Genomic DNA, 25,307 nt, shown 5'->3' on the forward strand with positions numbered 1-25,307 from the left:
AGGTACATTTTATATAACTAAAAGATTCAACTTCAAGGTAAGATTGTTCAAATATATTATATACTGTTAACATACTATAAGACCGCATGTTTACTGGCACATTCCTAGCGTAACATTTCCTTAACATTAACATTTAGCATACAACAAATCAATAAATACAGTTAGAGAAGAAGTGTATGATGATGAAGTATGCTACTGGATAATTCAACTACTTTATAACAACCATGACTAAAACATTACTAAGCAAGTAACAATTATGTGTAGCCCACCCCTGTTCTGTTTAATAAGGTCAGTATCAATGAGCCAGTACCTGTAAATTGGATATATATATATATATATATATATATATATATATATATATATATATATATATATATATATACACAAGTAATTTTAAAAAGTATATTTATTCAAAATATTTATTTTGAAATTTACACACAATATAAAGGACAGGTATTTTCAGGTATTTTCAAATTATGGCAAAAACTGAAGAATGAGTTAAGGGGTAAAATATATATATCTATTAGTGCTATATATATATATATATATATATATATATATATATATATATATATATATATATAATAATAATAATTACCCATTTCTAAGTACCCATTTCAGTTATTAAAACTGTACTGGTCTAGTTGTACCATAGTTGTACCATTTCACTCACTGGTTGTGCCACCTGCCTTTCCAGGCTAATTTCAAATTAAACATCTACTTAGACACCCAAAAATACCTTTGTCCTTGAACTTGAGTTTATACATTTTCAAACAAATAAAAATGATTATAAATCACACATTTGCATGGTTCTCATGAGGTCATACCACCTGACATGGCAAATGGAACCATGCTAACCATGACTCAAAAATAACATTTTATCTAAAATTTGCTAAATTTTGCAACACGGTTTGCAACAAGTTTTCTAAAATAAAATCATGGTACTATTTCAACCGTACTCCGTACTATTCTCAACTATTTCATTTTGGATTTTATATAACTAAATTACCTTTTTTGAAAAATACTATTTCAATAGCCTCTTGTAACAGACAGCAGCACATACAAATTTCAGTTTCACTTTGTTTTTGCAGTCCACCTCTAAAGCAAATTTTTTTTTTTTCCACATGAATAAAGCGTGTCTAGTGCCCCATGCTTCAGCATCCAGAAATCTGTTATTTTAGTTTGCATACAGTTTGTATGCAAATGTTTAAATAAATCCAGTCAAATTACACACTTTGTTGGTTTTGTTGAAAAAAGATGGACACCTCTTCTACTTATTTCCACTTAGAAAATCAACAAAATACTTAGTTAGACCACGGGTGCCCAAACATTTGAACTGTATTCCAGAATATTTCTCCAGACCAGGCATAGGTCTTCTCATTTTTTTAGGGTCAATTATTTGTTAACTGTAGGTTAAACTACTGATAATTCAATCTGTCACTGACTGAAATGTTTACGATCTTCATCCATAATTACATCCTTAATTATACCTGGCTCATGCTGCTCCACCTAGGACAGGTCTCAATATTGAAATTCCTTACTCTTAAAACTCTATGGGTACTTTGAGGTAAAGTACAATTTTTTTTAATGTGCTGTAGCTTGAGGTTAAAACGACCACAACCCTCCTCCCTACCGGAGGTCAAACATGAGCCAACAAACCATCCATAAATCAGTCTGAACACTGTGTTTGCGCAGAGAGAAACATGCTTGAGATCTTTAAAAGCATATTTGGCTGCTTGCTTTGCTCCGATTCTCTTTCGCACTCTCGCTCGGTATACAGCCTTTTCACATGCCTGTTTACGGCCTCTACAGCTCAAATTGACTTGCTAATGTTAACTTTTATTCGGTTGCCATGGGTTACGGCGTGGTGTGGTTTGACAGTGGGGCTACAGACAGGGCTGATTAGTAGCAGGCAGCTCTGTCCATCTCTCGCGCATGGCTGAACCATCTGGCCATTTACTCGCTAATAAGCCCCTAATGGCCCAAATATTCACAGCCCTGTCACAGAGACATGGCAGAGGAGGCCTACATCTCTCAACTCCCTCTGACATGTTGCTTGTTTCACATCAAAACTCGTCATTTACAGGCAGAGAGCTCAGAGGAGGTAAAAAGTTGACCTAATCTACACGCTTAACACACACACACACACACACACACACACACACGCACGGCTTTGTTATGTGCCAGACAGACCGAATGCATGGTAATGCATTCATCCCTTCACTGCCTTTCCTCTCATCCTCCCCTCTCTACTTCCTCTCTTCTTTCTCTCTCTCCATCTCTTTCTCACTCTCTCTCTTTATGCACTGCCACACTGAAGGGGGATATGAGTGCTGTCAATATGAGTTTGATTATGCACACATCGATTCCACTTTTCAAAAAGAGAGGATTATGCATGGAGAGAGAAAAATGTGGAACAGACCAAGAAAGGGAAGGAAATGTAGAAAAGACGGGAGAGAGAAAGAGAGAGAGAGAGAGAGAGAGAGAAGCAGAATATCAGGCACATATCTGCAAAGCGTTCACGTCTGCTGCTGTCATTTGTCGCCCAAACATTGACTTTTTGCCATAAATATTTCCAGATGAACAGATCCAGCTGGAATAGTAATTGGTGACATGCAACTTTAAGTTTAACCTTTGCTGAGACACTGGTGGCAACCAATTAACTAGCCATTGAATAAAAAATATCCCCAATTATCTGTCTCATTACAGCTCTATGGGCCTGCATGCAGAGGAGCTGAAAAGATGTGCATGGAAAACAAAGCACTCTCCATGGGCTTCTAATGACTCTGATCAACTATCATCAAGGTCCAAGAAAATTTGCTTGACCAGTTGCAGATGGTCAAAGGTGTAAAGTAATGGATTTCTCCACATATGTGATACATAGTGCATGAACAACATATTAAATTCAAGTTAAATGTATACTATTCCTTTGTTAGATGTTTTTGTTTTAGGTAGTCCATACAACGGGAAATAAGTAAAAACATACATCTTACTCAATATCTTAATCAACAAGACCAAAACAAACAGAAGTAGGTCTGCAGCCTAGATCTATCCTACCTTGGCTCTCCACCACGTTGGTCTGCAATACCTGTGTGCCTGGTGCATTGACAGCGCCCAGTGAGACTGGTTATCATCAGCTGATGCGCGAGTGAATGGATTCTCTCAGTGAAGGGCTGGGTGGTAAACTGCAGTGGCACTTTGACTAGCCACCTCAGACAGAGGGAATGTATACTTAACTAACTGTCAATCACTCTGCCAGCCCTCCGCCTGCAGCCTTCAGCTTGGTAAGGAAGATGGAGGAGCCTGGAGCTTTCTCCTGTAGAGAGAGATGCGATAAGCCACTTCTGCTGGGTTCACCTGGGGAGAGGAGAAGAGAGAAGACATGAAGTGAGGAGAAGCAAAGAGAGAAGAGGAGGCTCAAACATGACTTATCTGCCTTAAAGCAGCAAGATGGTGGCACTAAACTAAAGGATTTACTGCATTCTTAAGGCACCCAAGAGGAAACTACCCTGCTTTTCAGCCGTTCAAGGTATTATGCATGGTATTATAATCTCCAAGATGCATAACGTCTCACAAGCACAAAACGAGTTGTTTCACACGAGTTGTCCAAAACCATCAAAGTTTCCTACGGAGAAAAGTTCATGTCTCGTTCATTTGGAGATGAACACAGTAGTTGGTCAGTTTGGCAGCATAACCAGGGGCAAGACTCTGGGCATCAGGCAATGAAAGCAGAAAGTGGAGATTTTTTAAGATATAATAGAGCCTCCAGTACTTTTAATTAGGCTTACAACACATACACACGCGCGCGCAAACAGCTCAGGCTCCCTGTCTGCTAGCGTAGCAGCACTGAGGGCTAATTTATGTAAACTTGTTCCATTATGTAGGCTGTTGAGAGTGTCATTACAGCTTTGGCTGGGTTTGGGGCTTTTCCCAACATAAGCACTGCCACTGGCTCTCATTTGCTCTCTCTGTGTTGGATGTGTATCCTAATGAATGTCTTACAACAACACGACCTGCCAGGGCAAATTATCACCCCAAACTCTAAACACTGCAACAAAGGCTTTATAATGGCCGTGGCAAAAACTCCAGAGGCAATCATGTATGTCTGGCTGTGCTAAACTGTGTAGCAATAAAGATCATCTTGTGTTAGGCCATATCAGATAAGAACCCTTTTGAAACGTAATGTCTTTATGAACGAAAACACTTTGGTGGTAGGGAGGAATACAAATAACAAGAGAATAATTTTTCCTTCTCTTTTTCCCAGCCCTTTGCTCTTCTCTTGTTCGGTCATTCTCTGCCATGGATCAGTCCATTTTGTTGAAGCGGACATTGTGGATCCAGCTTTGACTGGCATCTGGGACCTGGAGACCTTCGCTGCTGCTTCAGCTAGAGAAAGATAAGGAATAATATAGTTAGGGAGAGAAAGTGAGAGAAGCAGAGCCTGAGAGAGAGAGGGAGCGTAGTGGTAATGTGAAATATCCAGACATAACCTGTCTCCATCTGGCTGAGCAATCATGGCATTTCATAGTCCAGTAGCATCATTACTATATGGTTAGGATGCTGATGCAAGTGCGCTCTCTGCCACTGCTGGAGTCTGGCCTCTCTCTCTCTCTCTCTCTCTCTCTCACTCTCTCTCTCTCTCTCTCTCTCTCCGGCTTCAGGCTGTGGTGGGATGGAAGCAGGGCAGGGCAGGGCAGGCTGCTCTCTGCTCTCTGGGTGCAGGGCGCTGGACGTGTCTGCTTTAATGGAGTGGATGTGACTGTATCGGGCGGGCTGAGCCAGGCCCTCAGCTGTCACTCAGAGATTCGCGTGTCAGCCCGGAGCTGGGCTGTAGCCGGCCGGATTACAGGGTAGTTACCATAACTGTCAGATTACTGACAACCTGACACCCGCGCACACTGCTCCCCTCTTAGTGTTGCTTTGTTTCTTTCCAACACGCTGCAGATGGGGAGAGTTACCCAGCAGTGAAAAAAATAATAAATAAATAAATAAAAAATGTGAGTGCTAGAGAAAAGCACGTAAGAAAGGGGGACACAAACGGTGAGAGGAAACAAACGCAGCGGCTTTAGACTTCTATGCCATGTTAGCTTTGAGATGAAGTAACCTGTGCTTTAGAAAGGGCTCAGCAGTGAGGAGAAAAAAAACAGAGGGGTGGACAAGGAGGGATGAAAGAGAGAGGGATGGATTAAGAAGAGAGAAAGAAGCACCTTCTTGCTCTGCTCCTTGTTATCCATTGTCATTCACGCCAGGTGCTGTGATTGTGTTTGCTATTAACGATCTGCCACTGAACCGATAGCCTCGTCAAGAATCTACTCAAGCTCCATGCATGGCAACAGGGATTTCATCTTGTGCTGCTCTCTCTCTCTCTCTGTACTGCTTCTTTTCTCCTGCATGAGCCCCCTGAAAAAACATCACAAATGAACTTCAGTTTCTCTTTTGTAAGAAATTATAGGAAAAAATGGGTTTGATGGTAAAAAGAGTGGCGAGAGTGTGTCAGCACTAAAATCACTTAGAAGATTTCGCATAATGGCGAGCGGAATAAGCAGTGGTAGCTGGAAGTATTTTAATGATGGGATAGACAGTGTGGGTCGGCCACGGGTCAGCGAGTGGGTTTAAATTTTTCATTCGTCACATCTGAGCGACCCTGCATAAGAGACTCTGTCATTCCACTCCTCTCAAATGAGCACCACTGAGAGAGAGTCTGAGAGAGAGAAAGACAGAAAGAGAGAGAGAGAGAAAGAGAAAGAGAAAGAGAGAGATTCAAATCTACATCCTGTTATCTGGCACACCAGAACTGCCCAATTACAAGACCAAAGCAAAGGGACAGACTTTCTTAGACAGTTGAAACAGCACTATTGTAGTTTAGAAACTGAGGTGGGTGCTTTGCATCTTTTTCTAATTCATAGGAAGCACCTGAAACTGAGAATATACATTACCATATATTTCACCTTTAAATGACCCACTTGTGCCAACTTTTGTAGTGTTTATGGTGTCTATATTGGCTAACTAAAATGTGATAATTCAGGTGCACTTACTGAGTAACCCAGTTTCCAGTGTGTCTGAGGTGCTAAGAGAGTCCAGTTCTTCAGACTGAGTCAGTGGTTCCACCCTCACGAAGCCCAGTGGAGCGCTGCTGCATGCTCTGACCCTCACTGTGTTCTCTGTTCTCTCCACCTCTCTGTTAACAAGCACTGCTGCCGGTATCAGCCAGGCCATGATGTGGCTGCCTGGTTAATGAGGCTGGGCTCTGCACACAGCCTCACCGCTAAACAATTATAGTTAGTTAGAGAGCACAGGTTAATATTCCCTCATGTCCCTCTGTGCTGGGCTCGCCCTGGTGTCCTCTGCCAGTCCTAATGAAAGTTATGAGACCTGTCCGCAATGATAAGCAGCCTCGCAGCTCGGCCTGCTCCATTATGCCCTGCTTTCAGCCTATGCTTTGCATAGCCTAAAGCGTCTATTAAAATCCCCTTGTAAAATTCATAAAACAAAAAATGTGGTGGGTCAAGTCTAGAGGGAGCCAGAGTAAGCTCCTTATTAGCAGCGAGTGGAAAACACAGAGCCAATTACATATCCTGAACAAGGAGGGCTCAGAATCAGCATTGGGGAATAAGTATTTCCATCTCTTTCTCTCTCTCTCTCTCTCTCTCTCACTGATTTGACTGTAGGTGTAGGGTATGGGTCTGGGTCTAGTTTGAGCGAGGTGTAATTATAGCGAGGGTGTTTAGTGGACAGAGCTGCTGCCTTTTCACTCGGAGCCACTCAACTACAAACTCATGTAAATCTTCACTCTGCTCCACATCTTAAATTGGTGGGTTTAGGGGGGATTCCCAGTAGGAGCTGAGGTTTGGAGAGGAGAGCTGAGGAGCCCAGAGCTCCAGAGATATGTAAAGATTCTCAGTCTGGAATTTAAAAGGCTACAAATTAGACCCGACATTAGACTCCCTCTCTTGCAGAGCTGTAGGAATGAGAATGAAACAGAATAAATAAGAGTAAAGGCGGCTTTTCCCCCTTCTTATAAGATGACATTAATCCTTTCATGTGCAATGACAGCTAACAGCACTCAGCTTCCTCCCCTGATGCCAGTATAAAGCTGGGAGATTTTCTAACATGCTGGTGAAGGAAGAGACTCCATTACTACTACATCCTGATGGAACCCTGCACTTTAATGCAGCATGGTGCTAACACCTATAGCAGACTTTACACCACATTCACAAGCATATGTAATACATACTTAAAGCAATAAACAGGACCATAATCAACAGTCACATCTCTTCGGAAAGTGTGCTAATCCACAGCCGGAACTGTGACAGAGGTTTCCATTGTTAATTGCCACACAGTAGAGGCCTGAGCTGCTGTTGAAGCATGCAATCGAAAGACAGACTGAGCCTTCTGAAAGGAAGAGATAAAAGGCTCGGGGTCTGCAGCCAAAGGGCTTAAGCCCTTACAAAGGTGTGGGCATGTGTGGGTGTGGGCGAGGGTGTCTGGACTGTGATGGCTGGATGGAAAAGGTAGAAGGGGAAGAGAAGGGCCATGTAGAATAAAGTCAGGAGTCAAGTCTGACTACCTGGATGGATTTTTCAATACTACTTGCAGACTGGGAGACATGGCTCACTCTCCTGTTGAGTATTGTTTTAGGGAGTATTTAAGCAAACAAAGCAAACAAAAGGGTCCATGCTAAAATTATTACAATTACAAATTTCATCTTCTTGTACAATATTTGTCAAGTCATTTTCCATATTTACCAAATTCAACTTCTCCAACAATGTCATTTTCTCAAGACATCTGTATGCATAGCATATAAAAATCAATGGTTTTTATGGTTGGAATTACTAAATTAGGCACAATTATGTGATGGCATAATACTGTAATCTAAACAAATAAAAAACTTAAAAGGCAGGGATAGACAGATGTAAACTAGGGCCACCAAGCCAATGAATCTTGTGCCCAGCATTAAGAACTTTAGATGGAAAAAAAAAAAACATAAATAAACATGTTTATTGCACATACAGTTAACAAATAAACTTGTGGTACCAACAATCAGGGAGATGTTGCTTTAAAAAAGAAAATATTTATTAAAACTTTGCATTAATAAGAATGTTGCTGTTGTGGTGGACATGGTGGTCCCCCGTCTACCATAGCCTGATGTCATACGATCTAGGTTATTTCATTTCATCCTGTTTAGCGACCGCAATGATGGCTTCTTTGTGTAACAGCACTATATATTAATACCTTATTTTGCTGAAGACCTTATTTCCTGGAGTGTTATTAGCAAACCTCAGCCAGGAATAACATCTACTACACCAGGCTGCCCAGCTCACCAATGTCGTCACACCACCATCGCAGTGGTTACAGTTAAACTGCAACAAAATCTGATTTGTCTGATTATTTCTATGTCCTACCAAACAGGTTTGTCAGAAATCTTGAAGGCAAATGCTGCATTTTTAGTGCAAATGTGAAATAAGTTCAACAAAGTTCAGCAAATAAACAAATAATTAAATAATAAACAACAGAGAATAAATTCAATTAACCTTAGAAGTGATTATTGTTTTGTAATGCTACTAAAAATAGTTACATCATGACAAATTGCGTCTTTACATAATGCATTACACACATCTTCTAAGCCACTTATCCTTCTGGGTCGTGGATAATGCGTTACAATTAAAGTCAATTTACCTTTTGGACTTCAGACTTTTTCCTGTTTGCCTGTTTCAATGTCAATAAAAATTACGACACAGAAACAATGTAAAGGACATTTTTTCTTCTCACAAAATAAAGAGTACACAGAATAACATCTTTTCATTATGTTTAAAACATAATAAAACATCTACTCTTATACTTACAAATAGGGCTGAGCGATAAAACGATAAGTATAACTTCTCCTCGATAGAGCGATAAGACAGGTTCGATAAATGTTCGATATAATACACCATTCTCACACTTCCACTTTTTAGCGAAAACCCTGGTGGCGTTTTCTACTGCAAGGAAAGCGACACTACTCTGTCGCCAGGAGAGGGCGCACTTCCGAATTCCGACTTGATTAGAGAGGGAGGGGGCCACGAGTAAAAAAAAAGGGTCGCCAAATATACTTTAGCAACGGCTGAAACGCGGAGTTATACAGTCCCTGTTTGAGTGGAGCGACCGGCGATCTGTGACCGAGTGTGAGTGACGAAGTCAGTGGTGTAACTGGACCGTCCTACAGCGAACTCACCTCTTTCCGTGCATCCTAACAACTTCAGCGGTGTTAAGTCTACAGCACCAAACCGTCATATTTTAGTATTAGTGCATTCGCGAGCAACGAAAGTGAAAGAAAGAAGTGGGTTCATGTTCGAAAGTAAACTGAGGAAGCTGTGAGGCATTGGAGAGCAGGAGAGCGCTATCTTTCCAGGCTAGCTGTTTTTAGCTGCTGGCTAACTTGAAGCAGCGCTCCGGCCCAACACGGTGAATTGATGATACGGTAGATCAAACAAGACACAAAATCACCGCTTTCAGTTTAAACATGCCTAAAAGGAGGACTCTGTTTGTCTGGTGTGAGAGATTCACACTGCAGATAATGCTTTTACACAGCGAACGTCAGATAAACTGCGATTCACCCCTTAAACTACTACGATAGCATAGAGAAACCCAGTCGTCGCTAGCTGGTGTCTGAATACTGTGATATGCTCTGACATGGATGTGGTAGGAGTGACAGCAGTGACCTACCGAACCGAGTTGACGTTGTTGAGAAACTAAAGAGTTTAGCTCTGTTGTTGGCCACTTGTTTAGCATTTGTAACGGGGTAGCCGAGCGCTCGTCACCAGACAGCTAAAAATAATCTGTTTTCTTTCTTAAATCATGACTATTACAAAAATTGCAGCTGTGCTTTTCAAGCTGATAAAAACAGCTGAGAAACTTTGTCCCACTCTTCCATGACAGATTAGTGAAATGTTCCACTGTTTGCCGAGTGTTTGTCATGATCCGACCATAAGTGATAGTTTAAAACCACAATTAACCACCCAGGAGCAAAATCAGCCTTCAAACGTGAAAGAAATCATGATTTGACATTTATCGCGATATGTATCGATATCGAACGATATGAATTTTGTTTATCGTGATAATGTTTTTGGCCATATCGCCCAGCTCTACTTAGAAATGTAAGTGTGGTATTTATAGTTTGGAGTCTTTCAACAGAGTTTCTCCACTTCTTACAATGAGCTACGGCTGAGAAACAATACTACTCTAAAAGTACAGCATGTTTTTGTTACCGACAGGGATAACTAATAAGGCTTAATATGAATGATAATACAAAAGTTAAGAGATGAAAGAATCTGAATGTGAATTATTATGTTTAATGTAAATATTGATGCTAATTTTAATTAAGGTACTGTGAATATAATTATTATTCAATTTACATTTCCAAATATGTAGGAGTGAACATTGTAGCAAAGTCCAAAAATTCAAGCTCTCTTAGGACAAATTTAAGCCACTAACCTAGGATACCGAACTTGCCCTACTAGGAAGTTCTGTGTATAATTTGCTTAAGGTTTAAATTTCTTACTGTCGAACCAATTTGGAAAGCTTATTCTTTAGGGGAAAAAAAAACACTTCTATTTAGGGCATTTATTTTTTGGAGGTTATTTGGGAGGATTCTGGCTCTCAGGCATTCCAGGACACAATAATAAAGTTTAATTTATTGTAGTCTCCTTTGATTGATTTATAATATCTCCTTTGACTGTCCATCTCTTAGCAAAAGTCTAAATCATCCTTCAAGCCCTTACCGAATGTTTTTCAAAATATATAACAATCTAAACATCTGTTGCCCGTGATGAAATCCTGGGAATGAGCGCTTGAACCTTACAGCTGTTTGGGACAGGGTGTTGCAATTTTTCTCCTACACTTCTAAAATCTCTGCATACCCAATAATTCAATACAAAGTTATTCAGAAGATCTCTGCTACACCTTATATATCATATAAAATAGTTTAACTTTTAATTATCATCACAATTTCTTTTCTATTAATGCTCCTGATACACTTTCACAAATGATTTGGGACTGTCCTCAGAACTTTGTGAATTTGTTAACAAATGAGTATGCCTGTGCCTTCTGCGTGATAATTCAACTTTTACACTCAATTAATGTACATTAATATCTGTTGAAAAACAGTGTCAAGGGAAAATCATGTGACATTGAGCATAATCAAATTTGCTTCTAAATGATCACAAATACTTTTACTCTATGGACTGTAGCAGGACAGCCAGCATTTAATACCAAGAGATGCATGGTGATTTTATATTAATTAACAGGTCTACTTGTTACGAAACACCAAGTATGATTATGTGGGGCTCAGCTAAACATTTGACTTGAAGATATCAAGTGTGAATTATTAACAATGTAAGATAAAATTCTTTGAAAATTCTACCTTAAACACATTATTAAAGTTTCATTAAAGTGTCAGATTAACAGTTAGTATAGGACCAGATTGTGAACAACTGAGAAAACCTTCAAACATTCAAACTTAGTTTGTATTAGGCTCTGGTTGTATAAGATACATTACTCATTTTATCCAAAACTACTATAATGGGAATATTTTACAAATTATTGTTATTACATATAGACTACACTAGCTCAGGTACAGTACAGTATAACAAACTATATTGTTATTATTATAACAGTAGTATAAGTTGTAATAGCAGCAGTTGTAATAAGTATTATAAAATATGATACGCATCTATATTTTAGTAAATACAATAAATATATTTACAAAATAGCACTTTTTACTAGGCAGAGAATCTCACTTACTCCACAAATGAAGAGTTGAAAAATTATTTACTGTAACAAAGACACATTAATTTTTGTGCATCCACTTTTAGACATTCTGCCAGTGTAAGTATGCATGTGTTCGTGTGTGTGTGTGTGTGTGTGTGAGTTTCTGTCTGGACGGTGACTGGTGGAGAGGCATCCATGCTCTGATCTCACAGTTTGACTAACATCTTAACCTACTTAGCACAATTAGCGCTTCATTAGAGAGGCTAACTAACTATTGCTTCTCTCCATAATGATCTGCAACAGTGTACACATAAAAGTACATAATCAATGCTTTCCAATTACTCCTCAAGTGCAACCACTATTTCAGATAAACTGGATAATAATATGGAGGTGTAGCAGCCTGTGAGCTAGCAGGAGCGTTTAATTGCACTGCTCTTCCTCTCAGCCGCCAGATTTCTCTTCCCTAATGAAGTGTCATCTGGAAAAAAAAAGTTCTATTGATTTTTTCAGCGCTCAGCCTCCGCCACAAATATGTAATTATCCGTTTTATATCTGGCAGGGGGATAGGAGTAATCTATAGTATCTAGCCTTTGCGCTCCTCTGACAGGCTAGTATAGCGCTTTTACCCTTTTCAAAATATGCGGCCTTCTGATGAATGAACTTTAGACAAAATGTTGTTCTGTTCTGTGGCGTTTGAGATGAAAACTATAATTCTGCAGACGTTGAGGTGGGGGTGGGGGGTGCCTGACTGAGATTTCAAAGCATCTCTGTATTTTTTTCAGCAGCCAGGTTCACTCGCCAGTGCGCCCACACTTAAAGACAGCAGTAAAAAAACAATAGGAAGTCTTTATATAGTTAACTGAATGGAGAAATAACATAAAATTATACACATTACACTTCTGGAGGAAATGACTTTTCAAAGAATAAAAAAAATAGACAGACTCTCATAGACTCTCTGGCCTTACATCCATTTCCCAAGACTTCACTTAGTCTGAGCTTCAGACATTTAAACTTTTGCCCCCCCTCCCATTTTCTCCCTCACTCCTCTCCCTCGTCTCATCTGTCTCTCTCTCTCTGTCTGAGGACCAGCGATGGACGAGCAACCTTAAGCCTACCCCTCGCTGTGCTGCCCTTCACCATAATAAAAAGCCATTACCTTGACCGCTGACACGAGGCTGAGTGTGAGGGTCGGCCTGATATTTATTGATGAAACTCTGAGCTCCCAATCTGCTGCACTGAGTGGGCATCATACAGCTGTCAGGCCAGACAGGCCTCAGCACGGTGACGGCCCTCGACATGGCCCATCTATAATTTATGAACTACACTGAAAACAACCGCCAAAACAACACTGCTGCCCTGCCAGCCTAGGGATTAGCTTCCTCACCAGCTAAAGAGCAGGAAAGTGAGTGTGTGCGCCTGTGTACGGATGCACGAGTCGGGAAACAATGCATGTTTATGCGCGTCTAAGTTACTGAATCCGTGGGACTGTGTGTATCTGTAAAATAGATGTGGCAAAGAGAGTGAATAAGCACATTAGGCTGTGTTAAATATTCAAAAGGGGTTTGATTCTCCAGAAGCTAATGGAATGAATAACATAACAGCAGTATTTACAGTGAGAGATGTAGACTAGGTGCGCTGGGGCATCACATGCTGTAGTGCACCCTTTAAATGAACTCTGGCCTGGGAGAGAAAGAGAAAGAGAGAGAGAGAGAGAGAGAGAGAGAGAAAGAAAACAAAGGCCTAATCTGGGCAGGACATTTTCTCCACAACACCACCAGCACGAGCAGCTTAATAATGGCACAGGCAGACCTCAGTGTTAAGTGTCTAACATCAACAACAGCTCCTATAACTACTGACACTAATGATTCCATCTTCCTCCACTACCTCCTCCACTGCTAGTGCCACCGTTTTACTCCACAGCAATAAATTACCATTAGCGATACTACATCTCATACCATTTCTCTTTTTACTGCTACAATCACCTCAACTGCTACTGCTCTTCTACTGGACGGCCCACAGCTACAACCCTCATGAATCTGTTTAATGATGTAGTGATTACTGTAATAACCAAAGGTTGCATTGATCTTTCTGTAATTAATGACAAACAGATGTTGACCATTTCCCTTATGACAAATTTACCAGGCTGGGCCAATTGCAAACGATTAATCACCACTACTAACGCTTCTAAAATTATTATCTTGTGATTTAAGATAGTGTTAATATTCTCATTTCAGCTGGGTTAAATATGTAGGCATAAATTAAAGAAAACTCTGGATGCAAAATTCATTTTCTTTAATAAATATACATAAAATAAAACAAGACATGAGAATTCGGGGATGAAGCTGATATCTAATATTTTGTTATGTTCATTGTTGTTGATGAAACCACCGATGCAAATACATACACATTTATAAAATGTGGAAATTGGGACAATGATCTGAATTAGCATTACAGAGAAATACAGGCTCCAGACTAACACCGTCCTGTTGTCCCAGGGACAATAAAACAGTGTACAGGACGATGTTTATAATGTTTTGGGATGCTTCAGGGACAATTAAGTTGCGTGTTTTGACACTTAACATCTGCAAAATATAGTCACACAATCACTCAAAATATAGCAGTGTTTAATCTAGAAACTGTTAACTTGCTTTACAAGTAGCATTTTTTCATCAAATTTCTACCACTAGCACAATGCTAATTTTCATTAGCTCTGTGTAATCAGGTTGAATATGGTAGAACTACAGTCCTCACAGACTACAGTAGAGCTTGTTGTGTCCAGTATTTAGCTAATGATGTAACATAGTGTTCAAGCATTTAATGCCTAAGCATTTCTGATTAATGCAAAATTGCTTATTCACTATTTTTGCTGCCCATTGTATTTCATGCTGGAGAGCAGCAACATATCGGTATTAATGTGTAATCATTTTAAGTTTAGTTGCAAGAAAACTTGAACACAATCTGAATTTACTGCGATTTGTTTTGCATTTCAGGAATGCAGTTCATTACAAGACATAAAGTAAGGTTTTGGCACATTATATATATTTAGCTACAGAGTTTTGATACATATACTGTATTACTTTTTCACATAAATGTATTTATAGACCACAGATGTGTTGGTATGCATTATGTGTCTGGGCATATACGCGTGGATGCGTGCATGTGTGGTAAGCATGTGTCTTGTGTATTGCTATCCGATAAATGTTGTCTTTAGGAGTCCGGAATATGATAGCACAAATTTGTAAACATTCAAAATGTGAACAGTGCGATTTAATATTCTAGATGGTCATTTTTAACTTTGGGTGGCTGACAGACTGCTTCTGAAAGTTATTCTAGAGCTCTGGAAATACAATATTTATTTGTAGAGGGTTACAAATGAAAGTAAAATATATATAATGGAGATATTTTAGCATGGCAGCCCAGCATTGCCTAAGCATTCTGCTGTTCAAGAGCACATCGTCAAATATCATTTTGAAATGTCAATCATTCTAAACATCTCAACAATGTCAATATTTTTAAGCAATTATTTGCCAGTACTGATATGATTCCATTGTGCATCTCAAAATAAAACTCGTGCTAGACAGCCATGACAAAAAAGAACAACATTATTATCAGATTAGAGGCTGTAAGATTCACAACTGTAAAATCATATGCCTTTTAGTGTCTGGTTGCTTATTTCTTTAAAAAAAAAAACACAAACACATTTCAACAACTCTGTAATCACTCTGCATTATGACAGTGTATATAGAGCAAGTGTAACTGAATTACTGGCACTCTCACAGTCTCCATGTACCACCCACTCAAATCTCTGGGACTATGTCTGTTTTTCATTCTAATAGCATCAAATCAGATTCAAACAAGAAAGGATTTCATGTCCCACTGGGATAAAATTGTAGAGGTAAATAACTTTCGCAGGATTTTTTTCCCTCTTTTGGAGGGCCGCATGATGAAACAGAACACAAATCAGATTACACTGAATTACACCATGCATGTGTATTAACATTGTATTTTAGATCAAAACGTGTGCATAAGATTTGTGTGTGTGTGTTATGTCAAACTAATAAGCTCTCAGTGTGAGTGTAACGTTGACAGTATATTCAGTCTTAGAATTACATTATGGATATTAAATTCCTTTCTGCAACGAAGGCTTCACAGACATTTGAGTCATATAGACGTCTTTCAACAGTACTGGAGGAATTGCATTTATGTTAAAACAAGCTTGTGTGAAAGCACTAAAAAGTGGCTCAGTGTGATTTAGCACGGGTTAAGAATGCTAAGCTCATGGCATTGGCAGCGCAAAGTCATTCTGAATGTTTAATCTTTAACAACTAGAACATTTAAATCCACAGCAGTATTCAAGAGTACACGACTAAAGCAGGTTCTACTTTAAAAAAAAAAATCTCTTATGACAGACTTCAACTTTCTTTGATGAGTCGTGTTGAGAACAAAAGGCGGCTATGTTCCTGCTTTTCAATGTGCAAAGTCCTCCTCCAATCTGTTAAAAAAAAAAAAACAAAACACAAAAAAACCCTCCTTCTTATCTTTAGCTATGGCTTTAGACTTCCTGCACATTTTGACACATATTGTGTGTGATCAATAAATAAGCATATGATTAAATTCAGCTGCATTTAGGAAAGCTTCATTCTCCGAGCTCCAGTGAGCAGGGTAAGCCCCAGTCTGACATTTGGACAGTGGAAAGCATCCTCACCCTGCATGAGAGAGAGGAGTAACGACTCTTCCTTTCTTTTTTCTTTCTTTTTTTTACCCCCAACCTGGGAAGCGTCTCCTGCCAATAAATTATTCTGAGTTCCTCCAAAGTCATTACGCATTTATTTTGATCTTGCATCATAATTCACAGCCTGCTGCACAATATATTTTCTCAAAAATGCCGGTAATTCTTTGGTGCAGAGCAAAGTTATGATTCATTTATACTGGAGTGACAGTATAATGCAGACACGTCAAAATCCATTAAAACTGTTCAATGTCTCAGGGTTTATTTTTAGATTCAATTGAGATTTTTACTGATGTTGAAAAATATACAGTGTGCTGTGTTTACCTCACCTTTGGAGAGAATGTGTTATGGTCCCAATTAATTTGTTATTCCTGTCACTGCGGGCATCGCAGCCGTCAAACCTGTCAGCGCTTCCTCCCCTTCATTTCCAGGAAGAATGGCATTTAATTTCACTGTAACTCTCTTATAACTAGATTCCGCATTCTGGAGAGGGCTTTTTATTCAGTGCTCCTTTAAGCTAAGCACATGCTGATTTGATTGCTTATCAGGGTGATATATAGAGCAAAATGCAGCCTGCAGCCTGCTCTTCTCACTTTCGTGAAAGATCATATATGGTTTAAAAGGCGTTCAATTATCCTGAGCCGGGCTGGATCAGAAAGAGTTTGGGAAGACTGAGCGCTTATTTTGATGCTCATTATGATGGTATAATCTGGCTGCTTAGCTCTCTCTGTGAATTGTGAATATTTGTTTTCACTGCACACACATACGGAGAAGGACAAGCATGCATACTAAGTGAAAGTACAGGCACAGTGTGCTATTAGAGACACAGCAAGTTAGACATTTTGACAGTCTTTGTGACAAATTATGATACTTTTATCCACCGCTTTTATCATACTCAGACTGTTTCAGTGGGACATCTTATGTCTATGCCATTACTCTAACTTTTACAGGTGTTAACAAAAATTAAATAAGTATATGAATAATTAATATTTATTTCAGTATTTATTAAGTTAGAAACACTTTCAAGTACAACATTTTTTCTACCACTATTTTTCTACACTCTAACATCAGGGTAATATTACATATAACTGTTTTGCTATGTTTAAAGATTAAAGCACAAGGTTTTATAATAACTTTCAACTTTTGCATATCATCTACAACCATGGGTAGACATTGCCTCTTACATGACCCCAACATTTTGGCCACATGCTTTGAAAATTATTTTGCATTATTTTTCTGTTTCAACAAACATGTTTGGTCAGACATAGAACTAATAGCATCAAATCAGATTTGGTGACCATGGTGGTCCCCTCTGCCAAGCTGGTCCTCCTGCTGTCATAGATGCTATTCTGTCAGGTGAAATTTGTTATATCGCTCTATGAAAAAGGTTTTTCAAAAACAAAGTGTTGAATTAGCTGGTGTTACACCCTGAAGCTACCACTTCAATAGCTAAACAGTACCTAATGACATAACCTAGATCAGAGGAGGGCAGCTCAGCAGGGAGGACCATCACAGTCACCACTAAAGCAATGTTTTAATGTATATTCTAATGTTTTAACGCAAGGTTTTAAATTAATATTCCCTTTTTCAAAACAACAGCTGACTGGTTTTGGTACAGAAGCATGCTCGTTGTACATTTTCATTGCAAATGCAATATACATATGATCGGAGGTTAGTAGACAAGCCGAACCTATACTCAAGTGAAACAATTAAAAATTGGGTAAAATAAGACTCTAGTAAAAGTAAAGGTACCTTCCCAAACACTATGAAAGTATTGGGTCAAAAAAAAGAAAAAAAGTATTGGGTAACATACAGAAGTGCAGTGAAACTACTTAGTACATTCAGGATACATCAGCACAGGAACTGGAGTTTGTCACGCACTGTTCTCCTGTAAAGCTCCAAAGTCAAAGGTGTCACCACTCTCAAAAGCAGTACAGATGTTGTAACCAACAACACATAATGAAATTAAACTCATAAAAGTAATTGGCAACTACATATGAACTAAAGTCACTAATATGTTTAAGCAGAAGTAAAAGTATCATCGTTTGAAAATACTCGGAAGAGAATGAATCTGTCAATATTTTACTTGGGTACATGTATTTCAGTAAATATAAGTAGGTACTACCTAAATCTGTATATGATAAATAGGTTTCTATGATCGTGGCCTCAAAACCTTAATTAAGATTATAGTAGCCGGAGAAATATTTTATATCTGTCTATAACTGTCCAACACTATTTATTCCCATAAAAACATTTGCATGAAAGAATGCAACAACAATGTTGCTGAATCAAAAGAGGAAATTTACCTATTGCATTTCCTGCTTTTGAAGCATAAGAAAAACTTGCAACAGAAAACATAATTTGATAACCTTAAAGATACTCAATTTTTTTTAGTTTTTCATACTAAATAAAAGTGAGGCCTGCCAAGGCTTTTGAGATAACATGTTACAAAATCAATCTGTATGTTACCAGAGAGCAAAAGAGGAAGCGAGGAAAGAAAGCAGCATGGAAAGGCAGAGGCAGGAAGGCAGAGTAAGCAAGGATAGGAGTATAATTTTTTTTTTCTTCCCTGCTGCAGCCTACAAGGATTTTTTGGTGTGCAGTTATGGTCCATCATTATTAAATGTCTCTTGTTGGATGGTAGAGGCGCTTTATCAAAAACAGCCATTCATCAGAGGCCCCGGGCAGACAGCTCTCATCTGACCTCTGCCGCAATAATGCCGCATCAACTAGGCCAACTACCCAGTTTAGCGGCAGAGCAGGGAGCAGCGGCCGGCTGCAAGATTAAGTGCACTGCTTCAGCTCCCTGTTCCCCCGGGCTCTGCCGCCTGATGTTGTATTGATTGCAAAAGTTTACCAGTAAGTATCACAAACAACAATAGCCAGGTCAACGATCGCTGATGCCTGAATGGCTATTCCCCATTGAGAATGGAGGATGGGGTGGAGAGGGGAGCACAGAACTTGGAGCTCGGGGCTAAAGCGGAGCCAGAAGCAGGGCTGCAAGAGGTGCAGCTCGAGGGTCGACGGCGCCGGATGGCTCCTCCTGACATTTAGGAAAGCGATATGTCAGAGCGGAGTGCGGAGGAGTGGGAGGCCGGAGGATAATTATAAGCCTTTGCATTATAAAAGGCTCAATCGACAAACTGTCCTCCCGCCTACCACACACCGCACAGGCCTCTTACAGCTCTTAAGCACACCCCACCTACAATTTAATTGCTCTGTTATCTTTTTTTTTTTTTTAAATATCTTACTTTACAACATGTACCATGCCTCCCATTCCACCAATTCAGCTCTGCTCTCATGCTCAAACAAGCTACAGTATTAACAGTGAAAGTAATGCATAAACAGACATGAAAAAAACAGACCAAAGCAAAACTATTCCACTGTAAACCAGAGACTGGCATATTAGCAGCACCTCCAGATCTACATGTATGTTGGTGCATTAACAGCTTAAACGTTATGCTTATTTTCAGTTATTAACCTAAAGGCTTATTATCCAGCAACTTTTATGAATAACTCAGTAAATACTAAGGTCCAAACAATATGAAATGACTGATTTTAAGGAGCTAAAATTTCTCATGACCAATAATATGGTCAAAAATCGAACTGTCAAATATCCTTGTCAGTTCTCAGCTGTCAAATTTTTAAATGTTTCTTCAAGGACTGTGTAAGAACATGACTTCGCTAAAATCCTCACAAATCTTCCTTATTATAAAGGAGATAAATAACAAAAAATAACCAATAATCTGTGACAATATCAGATGATATTTTCTGCCAAGTGATTGGCACTGGTCAAGCTCTAATAACTACTGTGAAACTAATATGAAAATTTAGTAATTTAGTTAAGTGAGTGAACAGTGGAAGTGTGGACACACTGATCAGTCCTGAGAGCTTAAAGAGTTAAAGTGAAAGTTGGTAGAAAGCAGAATTCAGCCTGAGACAGTCTGGGTTCGGCTCACCAGGTCTGGCCTGAGCGATGGCATCTCACTGGCTTCTGCACTGAGGCCATCTCACAGCCCTTCATCACACCGCCCGCGCGTGTCATCATCAAGGGACGGCTGCTAGCGCGTGTCATCATCAGGGGACTGCGGCGCAGTGCTGTGGCCGGCTCTGTGGGTATAATCATGTGATTTGATGGGGTGACAGAGTAATGACACACCGAGCGGTGGAGTGTACAGCATCCCCCTGCTGGACACCATCACAGCACATAACACCTCTCTCCTCTCTTTGTGCTGTCTCTCGCTCAAACACTCTCTCTTGCTCTCTGGGCCTCTGCGGTGAAATCAAGATTAATCGCTGTGCAGTGGGACACTCTTAATGTCCACAGTCAGCTATATTTCATTTAATGAGGTGCATTAACGCTAATTAAACTACTTAAAACTATAAGCTGGTTTTTACTGCCTCCCTTTTTCTTGCTGGCACTGACTGTACAAGTCTGTCTCTTTGTCTGTCTCTCTGTCTGTCCATGCCTCCAAGGAATAGTTAGGCCTGTTAGAACAAAGACGAGGAAGACGGCTGTTTGTTGTGCCATCATAATGTCTTAAATCTGTCTGGTGTTCCTAAAATCCCAGTCCCACATGGACACCTCACATAGCAGACGTTTTTTGCAGATGCTGTATTAGAAAGGTTTTCTGAGCTCTAGACTGGGCAGTTGCTCATCTTTAGATGGAGTACTAATGGAAGACAAACAGGGAGATAATTATTTTATTGTTTGTAAGCCTTCATAGTATGAACTGTGCAGTCTGGGAGGATAAAGCCCTAATTTAGCTTGAAAAGATACAGCCCCCTTACGTACCCCCTCTCATGTTCCCTTGAGTTCTTGAGTTGTGCTCAGTGACTTCCAAACATTTTGAAGAAATGGTTTGGTCTATACTGGTGTCATTTGTCAATGTATCGAAAGACAAAATCAACACTGAAAACAGAACTACATTTGAAATGCTGATGGATTTTCAGGACGTCTTCCTCGTAAATTTGCCTAATATTTCTAATGCTTTAAAATGGTATATTGGTTGATTATTTGCTAATAACTATAGACAATATCAAACAATTCAAGCAAACATCTAAAATTACCTAACTAAATGGCAAAATGTGTTTTTCTAAATTGACTTCTATACGCACACTCAGAAAAAAGGTACTACACTGTTACTGGAGTGGTATCCTCAAGAGTACAGCTTCTGTACTTTTTGTTACCTTTTGTTATGGAATATAATTGTACCGTGTTTTTTTTATTTTTAAGTTTTTTTTTCTCCATACACTGTGTGGCATTTATTTTTTATTTCAAATCATAAAGTGAAGGTAGTGTTATCTTTAAACTCAATTAAGATACATTATTATATTATACTTGATGAATAAAAATGTACAGTACCCTTTTTTCTGACAGTGTCTTTTATTTGTCCTATAAATATCTAATAATGTATGCACTGTATTTATCACATATATGCATCACCTTTATGTTTAAGTTAGTGGTATTGAAACAGTATGCTATCATAAGCTGTTGTGCTGTAGTTACATTACGGATCTGTAACAGTAGGTGTTTTGTTATTTTACTATTATGTACTGTACTGGTATTGTGGTATGGCTGTAATGCTATTGTTATTCAGCCACTGCATGGAAGTGTTGGTATGGCTGTAGGCGTGCTGTTAGGTCTATATCCTTGTTGGCCCACACCAGTGGTGGGGCAGAAGGGGCCTCAGGCACCACTGGAATTAATTACAGACAAAAGCGATGCTGTTTGGAATTGTCATGCCAAATTTATCACTGGCCTTTTAATGTGCCTCATCTGAGCCTCTCCAAACTAGCTGACTGCCTGGGGGCAAAGACCTCTTCCTCTTCCAGGGCTGTGTGTTTGTGCGTGTGCATGTGTGTGTGTGTGTGTGTGTATGTGTGAGTGTAAAGGAGGGGACCCACATGTGCTGGAGGCTAGGCTAAATCCAGGACTGGAGGCAGTGAACACTAACAATGCCCCTAGCAAATTCAGCATCTACACCACAGCCAGCTCCCCCCAGCTTGCCCAAGCTCCACCAGCCTCCCTCTGGGAGCAGGGTTCAAATCCAACTCTGACTCCTTTAATTCTGTCATTTTGGTGATGATAATACTTTATGGGGTTGGATGTGATGTCAGTAGCTGTTTGTTTTCTTCAACACTACATCTCTACAGGAGATAAAAACTGCAGCTGTGACAAGCCTAAAAATATTCATATCAAAGCATTACAGAAGAAACAAACACATACAAAGAAAGGGAAAACATGTACACATATATAGTGCAGTCTCTAAACTTGCAGAAAAAAAGAAATTCCTCTTAATCCAAAGCATACCACCTCATCTGTGGCATGGACAGGTATGGCTGTCAGTGAAACTGATTCACTTGTCTTTACTGGCGATGTGTTGGTGGCAGCTGCAAGAGAATCTCAACTGTTCAGATTCAACTACATATCTCCAAATTCAGTAGATAAAACTTGACATTGGAGAAGGACAGTAATGTGAAACATGCTGCTAAAACAACTATGTAGGCTTTCAGGACCAAAAAGTAAAATGCTGTTTACTGGCCAAGTCAGTCACCTGATTGAACCCAACTGAGCATATATTTACTCAAGACAACACTGAGGGCAGAAAGGCACTGAAACACAAAAGAACTGAAAGGATTAGAGACATGGCAGAGCATCACCAAAAAAACTTCCTAGTAACGTGTCCGGTGACGTCTATGGATCAAAGACTTTAGACATTAACTGCAAAGAATTTGCAAAGAAATACTAAACCTGACAATATTGTTTAAGGTTTATCGGATTACTTGTGGGCAGACTATGTATAAAAATGCTGTGATTGCTATTAGGTTTATCCAATAAAGTTGTGTCTTTGACAACTAAAAGTCTGCACATTAACCTGACTTTAACCTCTCTTTAAGTCCAGTGTGGTGAAGTATATCAAGCAAAACAACGTATATGTTTCACTTTTCAATTACTTAGAAATTTTACATTGCAGTAATAATTAGACTGTTTTTATTACAATGCCATAAAACTGAACAAAGGCCCAAAACACTAAATCAATAGCTCAAGGTAAAAAAAAAAGTATGAAAAGTGTAAATGTCTAAGAAAATTCCTGCAACTTTGAATTTGCACACAAAACATTTTGGATTAAGAGCACAGAGTAGGATGTACCAGGAAGAATATTTTCCTGGTTTTTTTTTTTGCTTTGTGCCCAAGAGCAACACTGGTCATATTCCAAAAACAACACTATTTTTTTACTTAAAGAATTCCTGAGAGGTACCATGTTAGTCAGGTCTCTTAAAGGAAACTGAGTGAGTGCAATATCAGGCTAATTCAGTCCTGCTCCGGCCAGAGCCAGCAGAGCAGAAACATATTTAAAGGCATTTAGATGTTCTCCTTAATGCTACTGTTATGACTCCTTATATCAGAGGAACACTGAGATTTCCCCAATGCACACTCCCACATAAGCCACCATTATATTTCTGCTTCACCAGCACAAAGCCTAATGCTTTAGTTCAATAATAATACAGAGGGGACAGCTTATGCAGGGTGACACAACTATTGGTCTTGTAGCAAGTGCATAAGACTGGCCTATTTTCCATGTGCGATTTACCTCATCAGCAGATAGACGACTAAACTTAAAAGCAAAAATGAGGGATAACACTGAGCAAGAGCTGACCTGGTAGAAAAGCATTTTCAGAAACAAATGGAAAAGTGACTGCCCTATTAACAAGGAAACAACTGGCTGAGGCTACACTAGAACTATCTGGTTTCTTGACCATCTCGGAATACCTCATGAGCAAAACAGAGCAGCTTTCCACTTCAACCAAGTGGAGAGCAGCAGCTGGCCTAAAAAGCTCATATTTTCCCTTCAGGATGTAGCAAACAAAAGAAAGGAGTGAAAAGAGAAGAAAAGAGCAGTGAAGGACACAGCAGGCTACTCTCAGAGGACTTGCCTTTCCGCCTGTGATTGTCATGCAAGCCTGGTTGTAAGTAATAATGTGGCCTTTAATGATGGAATGATAGACCTGCCAAACAGTGGCTGTGCTGCCATACACAGCCTCACGTCCTCTCCTCATGCACACACACATACTCACACACACGCACACACACACTCAAATGCACACACTCACACACAGCCCAGAAGGGACATATTAGCATATCCTGCTCAATTCTCAGTCCACGTTAACATAATCCATATTTGTTGGGTAAGGTCCAACAGTGAGGCCCCCTGTACAGAGGGCGTACGATGCTATGACACTCTTCAAAGGCAGCCCAGCCCGCCACACGACGCATGCTTGACCAGCAAAGCAATTCAGAAATGCAAATGGCAGGGCAGACTCCTCTCTACCTCAGACTCACGGGGACAAATCCCTTTTGGCGAGGCATCTCTCTGTCTGACGTAGTATTCCTCAACAACCAGCCAGACTGCATGTGATCTTTATTCTAAACACTGCCTGAGAAAGAGGAAGACAGTTAGGAGGAAAGAGAGAGAGAGTAATAAAAAGAAGCAAAAAGAAACAGAGAGAAAAAAGATCAAAAGAGACGTAAAGCCAAAGAGATCCAGAGAGATAGGAAGGCAGACAAGGCTGACAGAGAGAGGATGGATGGACTGATGCACAGTGGAAACGTATATCGTGGTCTGACAAGACACCCCAACAGATTGCTTATGAAAATAATGGACATTGTGTTCTCTGGGCCAAAGAACAAAAGGACCATCTAAATTGTTATCAGTGTAAAGTTCAAAGGCCTAGGTCTCCTGTCATATGGGGGGCACTAGTGGGTAACTTGCACAACTGTGAAAATACCAAAGCACTGAAAGATATAGGCTTACACACATTTTGGAGCAAC

The 25,307-nt window shown here is 39.7% G+C and overlaps 1 long non-coding RNA gene across 1 annotated transcript; it reads right to left on the minus strand.

Moving 5' to 3' along the window:
- Positions 1-4,100: 4,100 nt before the first annotated feature.
- On the minus strand, positions 4,101-20,544 carry LOC118810221. The gene is made up of 3 exons (XR_005007407.1): positions 20,434-20,544; positions 5,208-5,400; positions 4,101-4,386 (listed from the first exon to the last, which is right to left on the minus strand). It is a non-coding gene; the product is annotated as an uncharacterized LOC118810221 (long non-coding RNA).
- Between the last annotated feature and the right edge of the window lie 4,763 nt (positions 20,545-25,307).

Source organism: Colossoma macropomum, unplaced genomic scaffold (genome assembly GCF_904425465.1).
Source record: "Colossoma macropomum unplaced genomic scaffold, Colossoma_macropomum, whole genome shotgun sequence".
Classification (NCBI taxonomy): Eukaryota; Metazoa; Chordata; class Actinopteri; order Characiformes; family Serrasalmidae; genus Colossoma; species Colossoma macropomum.